This window comes from Anolis sagrei, chromosome X (genome assembly GCF_037176765.1).
Source record: "Anolis sagrei isolate rAnoSag1 chromosome X, rAnoSag1.mat, whole genome shotgun sequence".
Classification (NCBI taxonomy): Eukaryota; Metazoa; Chordata; class Lepidosauria; order Squamata; family Dactyloidae; genus Anolis; species Anolis sagrei.
This window is the reverse complement of record NC_090034.1, coordinates 64,884,337-64,901,955: the sequence shown is the minus strand read 5'-3', so window position 1 is coordinate 64,901,955 and position 17,619 is coordinate 64,884,337. Positions and strand designations below refer to the sequence as shown.

Below are 17,619 nucleotides of genomic sequence, written 5' to 3'. Positions count from 1 at the left end.
GGGCTTTGATTATGTTTTCTTGCCCTGGTGAAGGGAGTTGGACTGGATAGCCTTAAGTATTTTCTGTTGGTCATGGGGGTTCTGTGTGGGAAGTTTGCCCCAGTTCTGTCATTCGTGGGGTTCATTCAGAATAGTCTTTGATTGTAGGTGAACTATAAATCCCAGTAACTACAACTCCCAAATGCCAAGGTCTATTTCCCTCAAACTCCATCTGTGTTCATATTTTTTATTATTATTTGACTTGGCTCGGAGCGGTTTACAGCAGTAGATTAAAACAATACAACCAACTTTAAAATACAATAAAAATGAGAACCGACATAGTCCTGAGTTATTCACCCATCGAAGGCTTGTCGGACAAGAAAGGTCTTACAGGCTTTCCGAAAAGCAAGTAGCTCTCGGATGGTTCGGGCATATGGAATATTCGTGCCAAATTTGGTCCAGATCCATCATTGTTTGAGTCCACAGCGCTCTCTGGATGTAGGTGAACTACAACTCCCAAACTCAAGGTCCATGCCCACCAAATGCTGCTAGTATTTTCTGTTGGTCATGGGAGGCCTGTGTGCCAAGTTTGCTTCAATTCCATTGTTGGTGGAGTTCAGAATGCTCTTTGATTATAGGTGAACTATAAATCCCAGCAACTACAACTCCCAAATGACAAAATCATAATTTTTGAGTGATGGTCACTCCTTGTGTAGTTAGATGTTTTGTTGCCAAATTTGGTGTGATTTCATTTGTTGGTTCTTTTGTTTTTAAGGTACTCATTATGCACAGAGCATATATATATATATATATATATATATATATATATATATATATATAGGCAAACTTTGGCCCTCCAGGTGTTTTGGACTTCAACTCCCACCAACTGTTAGGAAATGTGGGAGTTGAAGTCCAAAAATCCTGGAGTGCTGAAGTTTGCCCATGCCTGCTATAGAATATCCACAGGGGCATAAAGACCAGCAAGGAGCTTTGATGTTCTTGGATGCAGAGAAGGAGTTTTATAGCTAGGATGTTAGGAATGGTGGGAGTTGGAGTCCAAAAACCTGGAGGAAGGATGGCTGAAGTTGGCTCGTGGCTAATTTAATCTCATCTTTGCCCTTTGAGAATAGCTCGCATTGCAAATAGTAAACATTAAGAGCCACTCCCTGGTGCAAGCTCTGTCATCAGCACAAGCAAGTCTGGGATGTGACCCATTTGCAGGCGCCCCCCTCCCCTTGCCCTCCACGTTGTGCTGTAACGTGACTTTCCCTGCAATATTGTTGATGTTCTGTCGAGCCCACGTGTCTGTGACGTGAAGGTAAACCTTCTCCACGTCCAATCTGTAGCCCGGAAAGTAGCCAGCTTCTTCAGGCTAGCAGATGGAGTGTGTGTGTGTGTGTGTACACTGCTGCTGCTTAGAGATGCAGAGCAGAAAGATGGAAGAGAAAGGAGATTCCCGTGAGAGCAAATGCAAGTATTCTTCTGCATATGAGCACACTGGCATTTGCATATAGACTTCTGAATAAATGTTTAATGCTTGCGTAATGTTAGACCTGTTTCTGGATATATATTCAAAAAAGAAGGCGCCAGTTTACCCCTATTTGCTCTAGTTTTGAAGATATAAAACATATGCCATATACCTAAAAATAAAGTAAAATAATTGGGGTATAAATAAATAGAATGATACCAATAATAATAATAATGTCATCAATATTCCACAGTGCTCGAAGAAAGAAAAAGAAGCAAGTCCCAAGTGACCCAAACAGGACAGCCAAAACATTGTGTAATAATATCAACAACATCTTCGACACTATAAAGCAGGCATGGGCCAACTTCGGCCTTCCAAGTGTTTTGTACTTTAACTCCCACCATTCCTAACACCCCCAGACACTTTCCTTTCCCCCCTCAGCCACTTAAGAGGAAAAGGAAGGGGCCTGGAGCTGCTAGGAATAGTGAGAGTTGAAGTCCAAAACACTTGGAGGGAGTGCCCAAGTTGGCCCATGCCTGTTCTGAAACCTAGAAACTATGCTCTTCTTCCTCTTCTCAAGAATATCTATAATCTATAAAGCACAGAGTGGTCTTCTTTTATGATTATTTTTTTCCAATTAACAGCTAACAATGTAAACCAGGGGAAAATTCTGGGATTATAACACTTGTCTCATGGGCAATATTAATCTTTCTGAGCTTTTTCGTGACAGTGCTTATATTTCTGAAATATTTTTGACACAAGTTCTACTCTGTAACTAGAATACTTGGATTGGTCACACATTCGTATGTTGACGTTTCTGATTTGTTAGGTTTTGTTTAAGACCATAAATAATTCAAATTCCAGATGCAACCCTCTCTTTTTTTATATCAGCGTTTCTCAACCTGGGTCATGATGGGGGTGCCAGAGGGGTCACCAAAGACCATCAGAAAACACAGTATTTTCTGTTGGTAATGGGGGTTCTATGTGGGAAGCTTGGCCCAATTCTGTTGTTGGTGGGGTTCAAGGGGCTCTTTGATTGCAGGTGAACTAAAACTACCAAATTTCAAGGACAATTTCCCCCAAATTCTACCAGTGTAACACTTTGGGCATATTGAGAATTCATGCCAAGTTTGGTCCAGATCCATCATTGTTTGAGTCCACAGTGCTCAGATATTTGAGTCCACAGTTCTCACATCATTCTTTGAATCTACATATTGAAATGTATTTCTATAAAAGATCATTTCGCTGTGGGAGCTCCTCTTCTGGTAGGTTGTTCTACAGTCTTGGGGTGGCTCATGAACAGGGGGACAGTCACCAATTGGGTTTTGGCTGGTTGGAATAAATGGAAAACCCAGAGGACTTCAGTGCCCAAAGGGGTGGATTGCACAGGTGAAGGTGATCCTGTAGGGATCCTGTTTTGATGTTTAGAGTCCTCCAAACCATGGAGGACTTTAAATGTCAAAACCAAAACCATGTACTTTCTCCAGAAACTAATTGGCAGCCAGTAGAGTGACTTCAGGATAGGAGTGGCATGCTCACTCCTAGATGTTCCCATAACCAGTCTGCCTGCTGTATTTTGAACGGGCTGGAATTTCCAAACTTGGTACAAGGGTAGCCCAATGAAGAGTGTGTTGCAAAAGTCCAACCTTGAGGTGACCAGCACATGCACTACCATCTTAAGGTCCTCCAAATCTAGGAAGGGGTGAAGCTGGCAGATCAGCCAAAGCTGATAGTAAGCCCTCTTAACTATTGTTGCATCTCCCTGGGCTGACATTTGTAGAGATGCATTCAGGAGAATTCCAAGCTTTCAGGGGAAACGGGACCCCTCCAAGACTGGTGGACACACCTCCATCCCCAGATGAGGACCTCTCTTTTGTCTGGGTTCATGGCTTCATCCCATTCATTAAATACTACTGAGCCAGCCACTTAAGACACGGCAATCTACTGTGTACATCCTATGATGTAGGATGTCCTTCAAGTGTAGCTTCAAGTGTAGCGTAGAGATATCTTGGCGTTTCAAAAGGGTTGCAAAGGGTTATCTTTTCAGACGCGTTTTTGCAAATTATCTGGATAGAGATGGGCAAAAGGGCCAATTCTGTCATGTGATGGCATTCGTCATTCTCGGCTTCAAAATGATACAGTTACACAATTTATGGGAGGAGCCGAAATGCCCTTTGAGAAAAAGCTACACCATTACCTGCAAGTATTATTATTATGTTAAGCCTTGGATTGGAAATGCGGGAACTGAATATGATTAGGGAGGGGGAAGCTCCATTGTCTGAGGGGCCGCTATAGAAGTAATAACGGGGAGGGGGAGATGTGGGAAAGGGAGACCATTAATTCGGCCTAGGGATTGTGGTAGAACATTAGTAGTTCCAAATTGGTCTCCTGACACGGTAAATTTGGGTTCCCAGGATGGCGGTCCCTCTGGATTAAGGATGGTGTTGTTGAACGCCAGATCTATCAATGGTAAAACCGTTTTCATCCAGCATCTAATCCTGGATGAATGGGCAGATCTGGCGTGCATAATGGAGACTTGGTTGGATGAGGCTGGAGGTGTAAATCTGACCCAGCTTTGTCCACCAGGTCTCTCCGTGCAGCACCAGCCGAGATCCAGAGGGTGGGGAGGCGGGGTTGCGGTGGTCTATAAGGATTCCATCCCCCTGACCAGGTGCCCCATTCCTTAGTCAACCAATTTCGAATGTGTCCACCTGAGGGTAGGTGATCAGGACAGAATAGGGATTCTGTTAGTGTACCGTCCACCCCACTGCACTACAGTCTCCCTACCTGAACTAGCTGGGGTGGTCTCGAGCCTGGTGTTGGAGTCCCCGCGGCTTATTGTGCTGGGGGAATTTAACATACATGCCGAGTCTACCCTATCAGGAGCGGCTCAGGACTTGATGCCTGCCATGGAGACAATGGGGCTGTCCCAACAGGTATCTGGCCCTACCCACTGTGCTGGCTACACCTTAGACTTGGTTTTCTGTCAGGATTGGGAGAATGGTGGCAGTATGAAGGAGCTGACTATTGCTCCGTTGCCATGGACCAACCATCACCTGCTAAGGTTTAGACTCACTGCATCCTCTAACCTCTGCAGGGGTGGAGGACCCATTAAGACGGTCTGCCCCAGGAGGCTTATGGATCCTGAGAGATTCCTGACAGCTCTTGGGGAATTTCCTGCCACCTCGGTTGGTGATCCTGTTGATGCTCTGGATCCTGTTGATTCTCTTGTTTAGCCAAGCTAAACAAGTTCCTTGGTTCAACAAGGAGTTGGATTCATTCCAATTGGTGAAACCCAAGGATGTGGACAAGATACTTGGAGGGATGAGAGCGACCATATGCATCCTAGATGCCTGCCCATCCTGGCTTTTAAAGGAAGCCAGAGGGAAATTGGCCAAGTGGGTAAAGGTGGTGGTTAACGCCTCCCTTCGGGAAGGCAATATTGCAGTGAGCTTAAAATAAGCTGTGATAAAACCACTGTTGAAAAAACCATTGCTGGACCCCACTCAATTCGTAAACTATTGGCCTGTTTCCAATCTTCCCTACTTGAACAAAGTCTTGGAACGTGTGGTGGCCTCACAACTCCAGGTATTCTTGGAAGACACAGATTATGTGGATCTGGCACAGTCTGGCTTTAGGCCAGGACATGGTACCGAGACAGCCTTCGTTGCCTTAGTGGATGATCTATGCCAGGAGCTAGACGGGGGGAGTGTGTCCCTGTTGGATCTGCTGGACCTCTCAGCAACCTCTCAGTTGACCACAGTATCCTTCTGGGAGGCCTCGTGGGAATGGGCCTTGGGGGTACTGTTTTGCAGTGGCTCTGGTCCTTCCTAGAGGGCCGTTCTCAGATGGTGTTGTTGGGAGATGGCTGTTCAACCCCACAACCATTGTCTTGTGGGATTCCACAGGGTTCAGTACTGTCTCCCATGCTGTTTAACATCTACATGAAGCCAGTGGGGGAGGTCATCTGGAGTTTCGGGGTGCAGTGTCACTTGTATGCAGATGACGTCCAACTCTGTCACTCCTTCCCACCTACTACTAAGGAGGCTGTTCAGGTCCTGAACCAGTGCTTAGCTGCTGTGTCGGACTGGATGAGGCCGAACAAATTGAAATTGAATCCAGACAAGACAAAGGGACTCCTGGTCAGTCAAAAGGCCAAACAGGGCATAGAGTTACAGCCTGTGTTGGACTGGGTTACACTCCCCCTGAAGACGCAGGTTCGCAGCTTGGGTATGATCCTGGACTCATAGCTGAGCCTGGAACCCCAGGTTTCAGCGGTGACCAGGGGACCATTTGCACAGTTAAAACTTGTGCGCCAGCTGCGCCTGTACCTTGCGAAGTCTGACTTGGCCACGGTAGTCCATGCTCTGGTTACATCTCATATAGACTACTGCAACGCTCTCTACTTTGGGCTGCCTTTGAAGACTGTTCGGAAGCCTCAATTGGTCCAACGGACAGCAGCCAGGTTGTTAACAGGAGCGGCACTCAGGGAGCGCACAACTCTTCTGTTGCACCAGCTCTGCTGACTGCCAGTTTGCTACCGGGCACAATTCAAAGTGCTGGCTTTAGCCTTTAAAGCCCTAAATGGTTCTGGCCCAGTTTACCTGTCTGAACGCATCTCTTCCTATGAACCATCTAGGTGTTTAAGATCGTCCGGAGAGGCCGTGCTCTCGGTCCCACCTTCCTCGCATATCTGGTTGGCGGGAACAAGAGACAGAGCCTTCTCAGCGTGGCCCCCTGGCTATGGAATGCCCTCCCTAGGCATATTAGATTGGCCCCCTCCCTCCTGACATTTCAAAAGAGAGTTAAAACCTGGCTATTCGAGCAGGCATTTGCAGACACAGTATAACTGATTGATTGAGACTCATGGAATGACAAGACCATGTGACGGAAAATGATTTTAACGATGAGACACTGAGAATTGTATTTTATGGTTTTAATTGCTTATTGTTTTCACATGGTTACTTTATATGTAATTGTTTTGACTGTATTTTATCTTGTGGGGCATTGATTGCCAAATGTAAACCGCCTCGAGTCACCTTTGGGCTGAGAGGGGCGGTATACAAATATAGTAAATAAATAATATATATTATTTCCCGTTTATTTGTATAGTCCTTACTTCGTTTTTGGGCCCATGAACTATGTTGAATTGTGGAAACTCTACAAGATATTCTGATATTTAGAAACTAGAGCAACCTATGCTATAGCAGGATAATGTCCCTCCTGCAAAAACAAAGTTTGTGTAGTTTCATAAACTTTTCCTATGTGTTTACAATAGAACCAATTAGGAAATGCTATTGATAACCTAGAAACGGAAATCACACTCAATCAGGAGAGAAGGTGTTTCTTTTCACAAAGGGAAAGTGGGCGGGAACAACTGGGCTAGGCAAAACTATGGTTAGGTGGATCAGTAATTGGTTAAGTGGACGAACCCAGAGGGTGCTCACCAGTGCATCCTCTTCATCCTGGAAAGAAGTGACGAGTGGAGTGCCGCAGGGTTCCATTCTGGGCCCGGTCCTGTTCAACATCTTTATTAATGACAGATGAAAGGTTAGAAGGCATGATCATCAAGTTTGCAGACGACACCAAATTGGGAGGGATAGCCATTAGCCAATACTCCAGAGGACAGGAACAGGATTCAAAATGATCTTGACAGATTAGAAAGATGGGCCAAAGCTAACAAAATGAAGTTCAACAGTGACAAATGCAAGATACTCCACTTTGGCAAAAAAAAATGAATGCAAAAATACAGAATGCCTGGCTCGAGAGCAGTACGTGTGAAAAAGATCTTGGGGTCCTCGTGGACAGCAAGTTAAACATGATCCAACAATGTTATGTGACAGCAAAAAAGCCAATGGGATTTTGGCCTGCATCAATAGGAGTATAGTGTCTAGGTCCAGGGAAGTCATGCTACCCCTCTATTCTGCCTTGGTTAGACCACACCTGGAATGTTGTGTCCAATTCTGGGCACCGCAATTGAAGAGAGATATTGACAAGCTGGAAAGTGTTCAGAGGAGGGCAACTAAAATGATCAAGGGTCTGGAGAACAAGCCCTATGAGGAGCGGCTTAAAGAGCAGGACATGTTTAGCCTGAAGAAGAGAAGGCTGAGAGGAGACATGATGTTGTTCATTCATTCAGTCATTTCCGACTCTTCGTGACTTCATGGACCAGTCCACACCAGAGGTCCCTGTCAGTTGTCACCACCCCCAGCTCCTTCAAGGTCAATCCAGTCACTTCAAGGATACCATCCATCCATCTTGCCCTTGGTCGGCCCCTCTTCCCTTTTCCTTCCATTTTCCCCAGCGTAATGGTCTTCTCTAAGCTTTCCTGTCTTCTCATGATGTGGCCAAAGTACTTCATCTTGGCCTCTACTGTTCTTCCCTCCAATGAGTAGTCAGGCTTTATTTCTTGAAGTATAGACTGGTTGGATCTTCTCACTGTCCAAGGCACTCTCCTCCAACACCATAGTTCAAAAGCATCTGTCTTCCTTCGCTCAGCCTTCCCTATGGTCCAGCTCTCACATCCGTAGGTGACTATGGGGAATACCATTGCTTTAACTATGCAGATCTTTGTTGCCAGGAGACATGATAGCCATGTATAAATATGTGAGAGGAAGTCACAGGGAGGAGGGAGCAAGCTAGTTTTCTGCTGCCCTGGAGACTAGGACGCGGAACAATGGCTTCAAACTACAAGAGAGGAGATTCCATCTGAACATTAGGGAGAACTTCCTGACTGTGAGAGAAGTTCAGCAGTGGAACTCTCTGCTCCAGAGTGTGGTGGAGGCTCCTTCCTTGGAAGCTTTTGAACAGAGGCTGGATGGCCATCTGTTGGGGGTGCTTTGACACTTGACATGTTCAGTGGGATGAAATCATTAATCTCAGTTTGTTTTTCCTCATCCAGTCCATGTGATTTCAATTGTATGAAGTCTAGACCAGTGGTTCCCAACCTTTGTTTGGCCATGTACTTGCAGTAACTTGGTTGCACAATACTCCCACCCCAATGCTAATCACTGTTGGGAGGTTATTAAAAGAAACCAAAACAATAGAATGTGTGATGCCTATTCACAATGGGCACCGGGTCTGTCCAGTTTCCAGCTTTCTCCCTCCTTCCCTCCCCTCCCCAATCCCCCAGCTTTGGAGCCTTTTATATGCCATGTTTCATGCTTCATTTGTGGGCTGCATTGCAGGTAAACAGCCTCCAAGAGAACCCGGCAACCCCCAGAAGAGTGAAGGAGGAAGCTCCTTTGCGCAGCCGTGTTTAATTCTCTATATGTTATAATCTCCAAGGCCATCTGTGCCCCTGCCTGGGCTGGGTTGGGGAGAGAGGGGGGTTGGGGCAGAAGCTCTTGGGATTTATTCCAGAAGGTGAACCTCAAGAGGGCTGTTTGTTTCGCCGGCTGCCCAGATCACATCTCCAGGTCAGAGGAGGACAACTCCGTTGGCTTTCGAAAGAACTGCTTAGGTGGATTTCAAGTGGGCTGCGAGCCCGCCTGTGCTCAGCAAAGCACTGCGATGTTACATTTTGTGAAAATAAATGAAAAATTTAGCTAAAACAGTAATTATAATAATAGTAATTGTACTTCCGCTACTAGTAATAATATAATAAATCTAATTTTTATTTCTTGCCTGCCTCTCCTCACAGTTTGGGGTGGACGACAGCATTGTAATAACACACATTCACCTAAAACGTTCTTTAAAACACACATATTAAAACATATTTACACAAAATGCATATGAAAATAAACCTAAGGTGCAAGTTTCAAAATCTGTGATTGAAAAACAAGCTGTTTACTGGGGATTACCGTACTTCTTTCATAGAAAATCTAATACAAAGGGTAGGAATGACATGGAATGCATAAGGAGAAGTCCCTGCACCACTCAAGAAAAGTACAATGTGTTTCAGCAAATGGGTTATTTGAAACGTACAGTATGCACCTGTGAAACTAGGTCAGGTCAGCCATGCATCACTTAACAAGTTTGGATATTTTAGAACGGTCTTCTAGTGGCAATAATAATGGAGCCCCCAGTGGTGCAATGGGTTAAACCCTTGTGTGCCAGCAGGACTGAAGACCAACAGGTTGGAGGTTCGAATCCAGGGAGAGTGCGGGCATCCCCTGGGCAACGTCCCTGCAGATGGCCAATTCTCACACCAGAACCCATTTGCAGTTTCTCAAGTCGCTTCTGACACGAGAAATAATAATAATAATAATAATAATAATAATAATAATAATGGCCATAGTCCTTCTTTGCCTGACAGTGAGTATTAAAGCAGTGTTTCTCAACCTGGAGGTCGGGACCCCTGGGGGGAGGGGGGTAGAGGGGTCACCAAAGACCATAAGAAAACACAATATTTTTAGTTATTCTGTTTGTCATGCGGGTTCTGTGTGGGAAATTTGGCCCAATTCTATCATTGGTGGGGTTCAGAATGCTCTTTGATTGTTGCATCACAGTTAAAGAAACGAGACCATAAGATTAAATCCACCACACTGGACTGTAGGAAAAACAATCCTTGTTTATTGATGAAAAATTGGTTACAAAAGAAAGGTAAATGCAAAGTCAAAAAGCCACAGAAAAACACAGCAGTCAGTAGAATCTCTGAACTTGAGCAAAATTTCAAAAGCCACAATACAAGAACCAGGAATCTGTTAGCCTTTTACTAACCATGAACTTGATAACTAAGCCTCTGGGAATACCGACCATGAAACACAGGAATTCTGCCTAGGCACAGCCACAGTCCCAAACGTTGCTTGATCTAAAGAGGCACCCGGCAGGAGGCCTCTTAAACCAAAGAAGCTATTCTTTGAAACGCCCCTTGACTTTGACGTCTGGGCCTGTCTCTCCTGTAAACAATGTGACCTTCGTAGAAACTGGGAAACATTTCTGTCTCTAACTATCTGTTCTCTTCGGTCCTCATTAAAAACCCCAGGTGGAGTGATATCACGGCTAGTGATATCACGGCTAACTTCCAAAACATTTTCCTCCAGCTGTTGAGTTTCATTTTCATCCCCGCTGACCTCTGCATCAACAACAGATTCCACACTGTCAGGGTCAGGGAGAGCTTGCTCAGTTGGAAAAACTATCAGAGAATCCGGTTCACACAGATCAGGATCAGGCTGAACCCCAACATTGATTGTAGCTGATCTATAAATCCCAGCAACTACAAATCCCAAATGTCAAGGTCTATTTTTCCCAAACTCCACCAGTGTTCACATTTGGGCATATTGAATATTTGTGCCAAATTTGGTCCAGATCCATCATTGTTTGAGTCCACAGTGCTCTCTGGACAGGGGCGGCTCAACCCATTACGCAAAGTAAGCATTTGCAGTATAGTTGATTTTGCCCAGGGGAGCTCTTGAGGTGCTCTTGGGGGAAAATAGACCTTGACATATGTGAGTTGTAGTTACTGGGATGTATAGTTCACCTACAATCAAAGAGCATTCTGAACTCCACCAATGATGGAATTGAACCAAACATGGCACACAGAACTCCCACGACGAACAGAAAACATATATCAGTGATAGGTTGGGAGCGGGGGTGCCAAAATAGTTTGCTTACCGTTGAAAATTACCTAGGGCCGCCTCTGTCTCTGGATGTAGGTAAACTACAACTCCAAAACTGAAGGTCAATGATACCCTTCCAGTATTTTCTGTTGGTTGTGGGAGTTCTGTGTGCCAAGTTTGGCTCAGTTCCATCATTGGTGGAGTACAGAATGCTCTTTGTTTTTAGGTGAACTACAACTCCCAAATGACAATAGCAACCCCCCCTCCCCCAACCCTACCAGTATTAAAATTTGGGTGTATTGGGTATTTGTGCCAAATCTGGTCCAGTGAATGAAAATGCATCCTGCATATCAACTATTTACATGATGATTGATAACAGGAGCAAAATTACAGTTGTGAAGTAGCAACAAAAATAATATTATGGTTGGGGGTCACCACAACACGAGGAACTGTATTAAGGTGTTGCGGCATTAGGAAGGTTGAGAAGCACTGTTTTACTAGGAGAGTGAGGAGCAGGGGGGAAAGGGAGGGACAAAGCAAAAGTTTGGGAATAATAGATTTGTTATTGGTTAGTTGCATCTGTACAAATGTCTAATATGTCATGAGAAAACAAAGTGGGTGGGGGTTGTTTGGAGTTCTTTTACAAAGTTATCATTATTACAGCTAAGTCTTCATCTGGCTCTTGAACACACATTTCGTAAAATACTAGCTGTCCCCTGCCACGCGTTGCTGTGGCCCAGTCTAATGATCTGAAAAATAAAGTAATGAGAAAGCGTTGGTTTCTAATAAATGTAATTTCTTTATGCTTGTGTTAATGTAGAGATTGTCTGGTTGGTCTACTCTGGAGCATGCAACATAGAATTGTCCTTGTTTAGGGGTCCCTTTCAAATCTATGATACTATATCTGTGTGTGAGAATCATATATCTGTCTCTGTATCTATGGCTGGATGACTTTTTTTCAGGAGGGCTTTGATTACGTTTTCTTGCCCTGGTAAAGGGAGTTGGACTGGATGGCCTTAAGTATTTTCTGTTGGTCATGGGGGTTCTGTGTGGGAGGTTTGCCCCAATTCTGTCGTTAGTGTGGTTCAGAACGCTCCTTGATTGTAGGTGAACTATAAATCCCAGTAACTACAACTCCCAAATGTCAAGGTCTATTTTCCCCACACTCCATCTGTGTTTATATTTGGGCATATTGAGTATTCGTTTGGTCCAGACCCATCATTGTTTGAGTCCACAGTGCTCTCTAGATGTAGGTGAACTACAATTCCAAAATTCAAGGTCAGTGCCCACCAAACTCTTTCAGTATTTTCTGGTGATCATGGGAGTTCTGTGTGCCAAGTTTGGGGAAGTTCAGAATGCTCTTTGATTATAGGTGAACTATAAATCCCAGCAACTACAACTCCCAAATGACAAAGTCATATTTTTTTGAATGACGGTCACTCCTTGTGTAGTGAGACGTTTTGTTTCCAAATTTGGTGTGATTTCGTTCATTGGTTCTTTTGTTTTTAAGGTACTCATTATGCACAGAGCATTTTTAGATAGATAGATATATAGATAGATAGAGCATGTCAACAATTTCCATTTTAAATCCTTGGACTGTATCTTTTTTTTTTTTTGCCTTCTTCCATTGTCTCCTGGCCTTCATCTATTCTTTTCCAGTTCTTATTCATTGGAAATTTATCTTAATTGTTCATAGCATATTGTTTCACATTAAATCTCTTCTTAAAGTATTCATTATTAATATCTACAAAAGAAATTCTACCATTTTCACTTAAAGTGTCAGTGGGTTAGTATTTATATCATTTTGTCATTATCATGCTGTCTCTCTCTCTGCATTACATCAAAGTTCTATATGTAGTCCATACTGAATTTACCACCCAAATGGCAAATCTGGGTTGGATTATTCCCTTGCCTGGAAATGCTAATGTCACCTTGGTGCTAAGAGGTAATTTGCCACCTAATAGCAGCTGCTGGGCAATCGCAGAAAAAAAAAGGATCAACTGCAATGAGGGATAGTTTTTTGATTATTTAAGATTACAACTGCCATAATCTCATACTACTTGGCTATACTGGCTTCAGAGATGAAGTCCAAAAGACCCAGAGATCTTAATTCCCTACATTGCTTGGCCATTGCTTCCAAGCATTCTGGGTGTGGATTCTTGAAGCCATCCATCTGGAAAGATGGATGAGATGGACCTTATATGTGAACCAGCAGCAGCGCTGTTTTATGCCCTCTCAGATATATTGTTCTTGCACACGTTCAAGGAAAATGTTTTTTTCATTTTATATATACTTGTCAGTTCTCTGTATCCAAATATTCTGTACCCACACGGAGCATCATTTATAATTATTTATTATTATTTATTGTATTTTACCCTGTTCTATGTTCTATGGAGCTCCTGGTGGTGCAGTGGGTTAAACCCTTGTGCCGGCAGGACTGAAGACAGACAGGTCGCAGGTTCGAATCCGGGGAGAGTGCGGATGAGCTCCCTCTATCAGCTCCAGCTCTCCATGCGGTTACATGAGAGAAGCCTCCCACAAGGATGGTAAAACATCAAAACATCCAGGCATCCCCTGGGCAACGTACTTGCAGAAGGCCACTTCTCTCACACTAGAAGTGACTTGCAGTTTCTCAAGTTGCTCCTTTTTCCTTTCTTCTTGTTTCCTCTTTATTTTACTAGCCTCTTTTATGCATAAGCCTCTTATCATCGCCTTCATTGTATCCCACAGTATTCCTTTTGACACGTCCCCTTCATTTATTTTCCATATTTCTTGCTATTCAACTCTTATTTTTTCCACAATCTCCTTATAGTTCAATATCCTAGAGGGTTTTTTTTGTCATGTCAGGAGTGACTTGAGAAACTGCAAGTCGCTTCTGGTGTGAGAGAATTGGCCGTCTGCATGGACATTGCCCAGGGGACGCCCGAATGATTTGATGTTTTTATCATACTTGTGGGAGGCTTCACTCATGTCCCTGCATGAGGAACTGGAGCTGATAGAGGGAGCTCATCCGCCTCTCCTTAGATTTGAACCTGCGACCTGTCGGTCTTCAGTCCTGACGGCACAAGGGTTTAACCCACTGCGCCACCGGGGGTTCCATCCTAGTGTTTAACCTCCACCTTTATATTTTTTCATATTCACATTTTAACATGATTTCCATTGACACCAAGGCATGATCAGAGACCCTTATGTTACTAATATTCACATTGAACAATTTACTCAACATATTTGCTGAAACAAAAAGATAATCTATTCTTGTGTATACTCTATGTACAGCAGAATAAAATATGTATTTCTTTTCATCACCCTTTACCGCCCTCCATACATCCTTTAATTGTCATTTATTCATAACTTTACCTAAATCTGTTAATCCTCTATTTATTCTTTGCATTGTTTTATCTTTTTCTTCATTCATACAACAATTACAATCTCCTCCAAAGATAATATTTTGCTGGTGGTAGTTTTCTACTTGATTTAAAACGTTTTCATAGAATTCCCGCTGTTTAACATTTGGAGCATATACATTTATTAATACTAACCTTTCTTCCCCTATTTTGCCATACATTATTATATATCTTCCTTCCTCATCTTTCAAAACTTTATTTACAATCATATTACATTTTTGGCAATTATTATTGCTACTCCTTTGGATTTAGATGTCCCAAATGATTTTTCATAATGTCTAATCCAATTTGATTTCAGTTCATTTGTATTTTCTCTGGCTTGGTGGGTTTCCTGCAGGAAGATCAGGTCTGCTGCGTCTTTCTTCAATAAGGCTTCAATTCTCCTCCGTTTAATTACCGTTCCTAAGCCTCTGGCATTTAACGTTGAAATTCTTAATTTAGTAGTAATTTAGTGTGAACCCTTTCCCTTTGTCCTCTATCCCTCCCTCCCCTCCCTTTGTTCCCCCTTTTCCCCTTCTTCTCCCTTTTCCCCATTCCCATTTGTTTGGTCTCAACCCAACCATGCCCCCCTGGCCTTCTGAATGGGTGGAGACAAAATCCAATCATGGCCCAAGGTCACCCTCCCCCCAAGTGCTCATATTTTTTTTCCTTTTCTTTTTCTTGCAAAACTTAATTCACTAATAGTTTTCCTGTTGCTCCATTTCTCCACTTGCTCCACTCAATTTCTCCTGTTTTCTTCCTTCCTTCTCTGCTCCAACGGGTTCTCCTGCTCCTCTATCGTTTTACTTTCTCACCGTTCCCAATCGATCCGCTGGTACTTCCTTCATTCTGCTTCTTATTTATATTCAGTTCCTTCAATAGTTTTAGTCCTTCTTCCACAGAGTTCACACTGTATCTTTTCCCTGCCCACTGGAACTTCAAGAATAGTGGGTATCCCCATATGTAGGGTATACCCGCTTCCATCAATTTGCTCATAACTAATTTCTCAAGTTGCTCCTGACATGACAAAAAACAAAAACAACCCCCCCCCCTTCTATCTCCACCTTGAAGGGGACTCAGAGCAGCTTCCAAACTGGCAATAATTCAATGCCACATTAACATAAGACAAACAAAATACAATGTGCATTGTGCATTCAATCATGAAAATAATAAGTTGGTCCGCCCCAGGAGGCTTATGGATCCGAATGGATTCCTGACGGCTCTTGGGGATTTTCCCGCCACCTCGGTTGGTGATCCTGTTGATGCCCTGGTGTCTCTCTGGAATGGGGAGATGACTAGGGCAATAGACACGATTGCTCCGGAACGTCCCCTCTCAAGTAGCCGAGCTAAACCGGCTCCTTGGTTCAACGAGGAGCTGGCAGTGATGAAGCGAAGGAAGAGGAGACTAGAGCACGTGTGGCGTTCGGACCCGAGCGAGTTAAATCGAACACGGTTTTTTGCCCTTCTAAGGGCATATGCCGTGGCAATAAAGGCGGCAAAGAAATCTTTCTTTGCGGCCAATATTGCGTCCGCAAAGAACCGTCCGGCGGAGTTGTTTCGAGTTGTCAGAGGTCTATTAAACCCCACCATTCCGGATGGGAACCCTGACAACTCGACGGCCCGCTGTGAAGCATTTGCTCGGTTCTTTGCGGACAAAGTCGCTTTGATCCGTTCTGGCCTGGATACCATGTTAACGGCAGTCTCTGAGGATGTAACACGAGCACCTGCTTGTCCGATTTTGATGGATTCATTTCAATTGGTGAAACCCGAGAATGTGGACAAGATACTTGGAGGAATGAGAGCAACCACATGCATCCTAGACCCCTGCCCATCCTGGCTTCTAAAGGAGGCCAGAGGGGGATTGGCCGAGTGGGTGGAAGTGGTGGTTAATGCCTCCCTTCGGGAAGGCAAAATTCCAGCCAGCTTAAAACAAGCTGTAATAAAACTGCTGTTGAAAAAACCATCACTGGACCCCACTCAATTCGTCAACTATCGGCCTGTTTCCAATCTCCCCTTTTTGGGCAAAGTCCTGGAACGTGTGGTGGCCTCACAACTCCAGGTATTCTTGATAGACACAGATTATCTGGATCCGGCACAGTCTGGCTTTAGGCCGGGGCATGGTACCGAGACAGCCTTGGTCACCTTAGTGGATGATCTCCGCCGGGAGCTAGACAGGGGGAGTGTGTCCCTGTTGGTCCTGCTGGATCTCTCAGAGGCCTTCGATATCGTTGACCACGGTATCCTTCTGGGACGCCTCGCGGGAATGGGCCTTGGTGGCACTGTTCTGCAGTGGCTCAGGTCCTTCCTAGAGGGTCGTACCCAGAAGGTGTTGATGGGGGACAACTGCTCGTCCTCACAACCATTGTTTTGTGTGGTCCTGCAGGGCTCAATACTGTCCCCCATGTTGTTTAACATCTACATGAAGCCGTTGGGAGAGATCATCCGGAGTTTCGGGGTGCGGTGTCATCTGTACGCAGATGATGTCCAACTCTGTCACTCCTTTCCACCTACTACTAAGGAGGCTGTTCAGGTCCTGAACCGGTGCTTGGCTGCTGTGACGGTCTGGATGAGGGCGAACAAATTGAAATTGAATCCAGACAAGACAGAGGTACTCCTGGTCAGTTGCAAGGCCGAACAGGGTATAGGGTTAGAACTTGTGTTGGATGGGGTCACACTCCCCCTGAAGACACAGGTTCGCAGCTTGGGTGTGATCTTGGATTCGTCACTGAGCCTGAAACCCCAGGTCTCAGCGGTGACCAGGGGAGCATTCGCACAATTAAAACTTGTGCGCCAGCTGCGCCCGTACCTTGGGAAGCCTGACCTGGCCATGGTAGTCCATGCTCTAGTCACATCCCGTTTAGACTACTGCAACGCTCTCTACGAGGGGTTGCTTCGGAAGACTGCTCGGAAGCTTCAAATGGTCCAACGATCAGCAGCCAGGTTGCTAACAAGAGCGGCACTCAGGGAGCATACCACTCCTCTGTTGCGCCAGCTCCACTGGCTGCCAATTTGCTATCGGGCACAATTCAAAGTGCTGGCTTTAGCCTTTAAAGCCCTAAACGGTTCTGGCCCGACCTACCTGTCTGAACGCATCTACTCCTATGAACCAGTTAGGACATTAAGATCGTCCGGGGAGGCCCTGCTCTCGATCCCGCCGGCCTCACAAGCACGCCTGGCGGGGACGAGAGACAGGGCCTTCTCAGTGGTGGCCCCTCGGCTGTGGAACGCCCTTCCTGCAGATATTAGATCGGCCTCTTCCTTGCTGGCATTCCGGAGGAAAGTAAAGACC

The 17,619-nt window shown here is 44.8% G+C and overlaps 1 protein-coding gene across 1 annotated transcript in view; it reads left to right on the top strand.

The window, feature by feature from the left end:
* The first annotated feature begins 1,433 nt into the window (after window positions 1–1,433).
* Window positions 1,434–17,619, top strand: part of EPB41 (erythrocyte membrane protein band 4.1) — a 199,458-nt gene continuing 183,272 nt past the window's right edge. Inside the window, exon 1 of the mRNA XM_060784647.2 lies at window positions 1,434–1,449. The gene's annotated coding sequence lies outside the window, so the exon portion shown is untranslated. The remainder of the gene's footprint in view (window positions 1,450–17,619) is intronic.